The sequence below is a fragment of the Portunus trituberculatus genome, unplaced genomic scaffold (genome assembly GCF_017591435.1).
Source record: "Portunus trituberculatus isolate SZX2019 unplaced genomic scaffold, ASM1759143v1 PGA_scaffold_402__1_contigs__length_17875, whole genome shotgun sequence".
NCBI classification, from domain to species: domain Eukaryota; kingdom Metazoa; phylum Arthropoda; class Malacostraca; order Decapoda; family Portunidae; genus Portunus; species Portunus trituberculatus.
In genome coordinates, this window is record NW_025541570.1 from 12529 (window position 1) to 17875 (window position 5347).

Genomic DNA, 5347 nt, shown 5'->3' on the forward strand with positions numbered 1-5347 from the left:
CTTAAGGCGTCTTGTCGGCAGGCACTATCCTTTCTTCGGGTTTTCGGCCGATTTCTTAAACAGTGTAATCCTGGGATACCATGTAGTAAGTTAGGTGGACACACAGAATCCGATTTCTTAAAAGCATCTGACGCGGTTCTGTGCCTGGCTAGGATCCCACAATATTGGAACATTCGGTGTTGACCCAGCACACAACGTCGGGCAAGGATACCCCCCGAAAGAGAAAGACGAAATGTAAGAAATGTATTCATGTATTCGCTTCAGAATAAACAATATATATGTTATTTTTCTAATTTTGTTAGTATTTTCTATTCTTTCAAAGCAGTAACCTTATAATCACTAGTAAAATGTTTTAAGACAACATGCATGGTCGCGCTGGGATTGCGGCGCGACACAAGCAAAACAAACTTCATCTGCTGAGCTGCACAAGCTGGGAATTACTTCGTAATAATGGTACGTATAATATATAAATATATGTAAAATAGTCAAAATAAGGAGCATCATGCAAGGAGTGTCCGAATGTTGCAGCATGGTTAGAAGTGAAACCATCAAACCCACCTGCCACTCTCGGAAACAAAAGTTACTACGACGCCTCATCATAGTACTACAATTTATTCCAGTTATTTATTTTGCACTTTCGGCCCTTTTACAAAAGGTTTTAAGCTCACGTCCCTCTACTATCAGCAGTAGGTATGACAGGTTGATTGTCACCAGAACCCCGCTGATTAGTAGGTTAGCTTGATATGCCTGGAGGAGAGGATTCATCCCGGTTAAAATTAGGTTATTTTTGTTTAATATAACAGGAAAAGCATAACAGATAAACATATATACATGAGAGAGAGGGAGCGATGTAAACGCTGTTAAAAGTGAAAGAGCTGTGAATGAGGACCGGGAAACAAGGTGAATGGGAGGGACGTGGATAATATTAGGTGAGTTGCGCTTTTTCTATTACCAATATAATATTCTGAAACATATTTTGTCTTGAAGTAGGCACGATTAGGTCAGGTTAGGTCAAAGCAAGGTGTTAGGTTAGCTTACGTCAAGATGAGGTTTATAGATTTACCATTACCACATGATAGTCTAATTTACTATTATTATAATCATTTGTTGTTAAGGTAATTGTCATTTATTACATATTATTATTATTATTATCATCATTAGTATAATTGCCTGTACATGCCTGTACATGAAGCACATATTAATGCATTACTTTGTTTTAAATACAGTTAAGTGTATATGTAATCATGTATTACCTATTTCAGGCCTGAGAACTTTTCTGTGGCATTGTTAATCTCCTACAAGAACTTGACTATGAGGAAATAGAAGAAATTCGGCGCTTGAGATTACCACGTACAGTACTACGGGATCGCAGTGACCCAATGGTATACCTCACGGAAGAGGAATTCATCCAAAGGTAATTATCCCACTCGTGGTAGTTCTATGTTTCTATCTATTTATAATTATATATTGGCATCTTTTTTTGTGGAACATTTCTGAAAGATTAAAAATTTCAACAGGTATCGACTATCAAAGGATTAGTGATGTGACATCAAGCAGAAACTAAAACTAGTGTCTTCACAGCTACAGCAACGTGCACTGAGAAATTTCAGAAATATGATATCAGAACTGGAAAATGAAGGTAAACAATGTGATCAGTTTAACAGTGGGCGCTATACTGAACAGGTACAATACCTCGCCTCAGATTTTGACGGGTTTTCAAGATAGAGCAGCAATGGAACCTGTTGCAACATATATGTATCATACACAGTCTTACCCTTCCTACCCATATTCTTACCTAATACTTATAGGGGAGAACTCTACCAGTTTGTGCTATTTCACAATAGTTTATGATCTTTTATTGATAAACTTTCCATCTCTGTTCTTTCAATGTATATTTGTGTGTATAATTTCTAAGTGGAAGATGACATATACAGAGAAATGTACACCTCAATGGGCAATGTAATGTTTTATGTTTGGTTGTGTTGTGGAGATACAATTAAATGTACAAGTATAAAATAAAATAACAATACTACACTTCAAGTTATTCTTTATTTTTATTTTCTTCAGTGGTACCTTATGGTAGTGGTTGGTGTATACCAGCTACCCTTTCAAGGGCTGCAGCAATTTCTGCAGCAGATGCCATTCTGTCTGCTGCCAACCCAATTTTATCGGCAGCAGAAGCTATGCTGTCCAGCGTTGTTGCCACTTTTGCAGCAAGGGCCTCAAATGTTGAGGCCAGTTCATCACGAAAGTGTTTCTGCTGCTTGGCACACCTGCCATAAGCAGCAGATTTGCTTTCTGCTGCCTTCCTCTTTCGTCCTGTGAAGGACTGGTTTTGGGTGGCAGCTGTGGCACTACTGCTGCGAGCAGAGCAGGTGCCTTTTTTTAGTACAGGATGAGCGGAGGTTCTAGCACCTGGGAGGTCCACATCATCTTCCGCATCTATAAGTTCTGCAAAATAGATAAAACATATAAGTTACACATCTTGAAATATTTTCACTAATCCCCACTTCACCCCATGCTCTATTCATACATACATCTTGTGGGGTATACATACATTATACATACATTCATACATTCATATACATTCATACATACATCCTCTCACTCTTGCCATCTCGAACTCTCTCACATTACCTTATCTAACTGACCAGTCTCAGGCAAAATTTTAATTACTTGTATATTTTGCCTATCTCTTGTATGAAGTGTCCAGGCTTGACATTCATATAGAACAATCTTTAAAAGCAGGATGTATGGAATGTTGATTAGCTGTGATAATGGGCATGCATACATCATTATTCATATTTTATAATAGCTTTCTACTTTTCATTGGTTATTATCATTTATTGGTTGCTTTTCAGTTATAACACATCTAACAGTGGATACTAAAATGTATTTATGGAAGAAGTGTTATGATGGCTTGAATGCCTTGAGAACATAACAAATTGATAAATTTCCTCGAAGGCATTAGTACTGAAGGCATTCAAGCCATCATAACACTTCTTATAAAATTACATTTTAGTATCCACTTATTTAGTCTGATGGGTGTTATAACTGAGAAAGCTTAACCAATAAATTGTACTTTCAATAACCAATGAGAAGAAAGTATTGTTAATTGCTATTACTTAAAATATGAATAACTGACATACCACAGTCCTCACTCCTGATGATAAGCGGACTGCCAGGGTTGTCCAAGACCAGATCTTGTGCTGGCTGCTGTCCTGCAGCTTCAGGTGTGTCAGCTGTAAACACAAAATTATATATTTATATTATATTATGATAATATATTAAGTAAAAAGTTTGTTTTACATATTCCACATGCATGGGAAGCCAGTTCTGCGGCTCAATGTACCTCTGTGATGAACAATTGCACGTTCTTGCTAGCAATTATATTTACTTGAAAAACATTGAAACTACACATCTGGTTAGGTTAGGTAAGGTTAACAAAAATGTGTAATTGTTCATCGTCGTGGTATTCAGGAGTGTCGGTTTGGGGCTGTGACAATGTACCATAATGACTTGAAAGCCATGCATGCACTCCTGTTTTTTTTTAGTTTTTATTTTAAACATGTTAAAAAGTTCATAAAAAATAGGTTTTTCAACTCACCACATTCCAGTGCTGTGGAATTGAGTCGGGCCAGTACGCATGCTTCTACAAATTCACTATCAAAGATGTCGTCAGGTACTGGCAGCCTATTATTAAGGACCAGCTGTACAATCAGCGTTACCTCATCAGCTGGTTTTGGTGCTGGTGGTGGCCCACCACCAGTCTGATGGGTTTCCCGGATGTACCTGCTGCTGTGATCCTTCTTCACTCTGTAAAAACACACCCATTAATTAATTATTTTTTACTTTATTTATTTATGTATTTATTTACTTAGTTTTGTTTTGCAGACACTATTACATTCAAAGCTACATGAATAATCTTACATTATGTTAGGTTATATAATTTAAGTTTGTGTTATGTTAAGCTAAGTTTCTTAGGGTTGAACATATTGAACAATGATGTAATGAATTAGTGAATTTAGTGATATGACACAAAGTTATCCTAATAACCTATTAATAGTTTGAGGAAGAAAATGCATCTGAGAGAAATGTCTAACTGTGCACTTCTAATATCTAACTAGTTTTCTTCTCACACAGTTTTCCTGTTTTGTAAAATAATACTGTTTGCTTTGGTCTGGTTTGGGTCTTTAGCTCACGTGAGGCCATGATTTGGTTAGATTGAGGTTAGGTAAGTTTGTTAAGTTATATTTGGTCACCTCTCAATATTTTTCTGGTAGATTTACATGTTTTGACTGATTTATCCTAACAGATTTCGTTGCAAATCTACCTAGTTTTCATGGGAGGAGTAATCTAGCCACCTTTACCAATAGTAGTAGAAATACAGTAGTCTAATTCTAAATCATAACAATTACATCAAAGCTTCTCATGTTTTCAACCTTAATTTACCAAATGGTGCATGCTTTTCCCTCATTTTTATACTTACTTATTCTTTAAGTACTCCCAAGTCTTCTTCAGCTGATGAGTATTCTTGGGCTCCGCCGTGGAGAAACATACATTGAAGTTCTTAGTTATTGTCTCCACGCGGCTTTTTCTCCAGTATACTAGTTTAGTTTGAAGGTTTCGTGTGTACCACAGGGTGATCTCTAATTTGTCTCACGAGATACAACTTCTGGGCGTAAGAGATGTGTGCCTTTTAGGTCCCTGGTAGCCATGGTGGTGTTGAGCTGCGAGAAGCGTGTACACTCCAGCATGAACTGTTTGAAAATGGCGCTTTGTTTACATCAGCTGATACACAGGCCTGCCAATCTTCTACGAGGAGGGTACCAACACTTGCGAATCGTCCGCATTTTATGGGATGCTAGAGTACGAGTATCTTTTCACCTAACAACACACGGGTCGGTGCGCCAGCGTTTAAGAAATCAAAACTTATTTCTGCTACCACACCACTGGTGTGCTGACCTACGAAACGAATTTTTAGATGTTTAAGAAAGCGGCCGTTTAAGTCATACCTCTTGGGGTGCGGACAGGGACACGTTGCTGTTGCTTCACCGTACACTCATACTTCCGAAGCTGGAATACGGCTGTGAGATCTACTCATCCGCAACAGATGCACGACTACGCTCGCTTGACCCCGTGCATCATGCTGGGGTCCGCTTGGCTACGGGTGCATTTCGGACATCTCCAATACCTAGCCTTCTAGTGGATGCTGGTTTCTGGCCGCTTGACCTCCGGCGCCAGGCTTCGATGCTCCGGTGTTGGTTTCGCAGCCACCGTCTGCCTGATTTTGTCCCCTGTGTGTCAATGTTGCGGGACTCGCGCTCGCAGGCGTATGTCACTCGAC

General features: G+C 38.7%; 2 long non-coding RNA genes across 2 annotated transcripts; one reads left to right on the forward strand and one right to left on the reverse strand.

The window, feature by feature from the left end:
- Nucleotides 1-426: 426 nt before the first annotated feature.
- LOC123500552 lies at nucleotides 427-1804 on the forward strand. The gene is made up of 3 exons (XR_006673377.1): nucleotides 427-453; nucleotides 1263-1414; nucleotides 1518-1804. It is a non-coding gene; the product is annotated as an uncharacterized LOC123500552 (long non-coding RNA).
- Nucleotides 1805-2139: 335 nt separating this feature from the next.
- LOC123500553 lies at nucleotides 2140-3706 on the reverse strand. The gene is made up of 3 exons (XR_006673378.1): nucleotides 3608-3706; nucleotides 3150-3242; nucleotides 2140-2451 (listed from the first exon to the last, which is right to left on the reverse strand). It is a non-coding gene; the product is annotated as an uncharacterized LOC123500553 (long non-coding RNA).
- Nucleotides 3707-5347: the final 1641 nt, after the last annotated feature.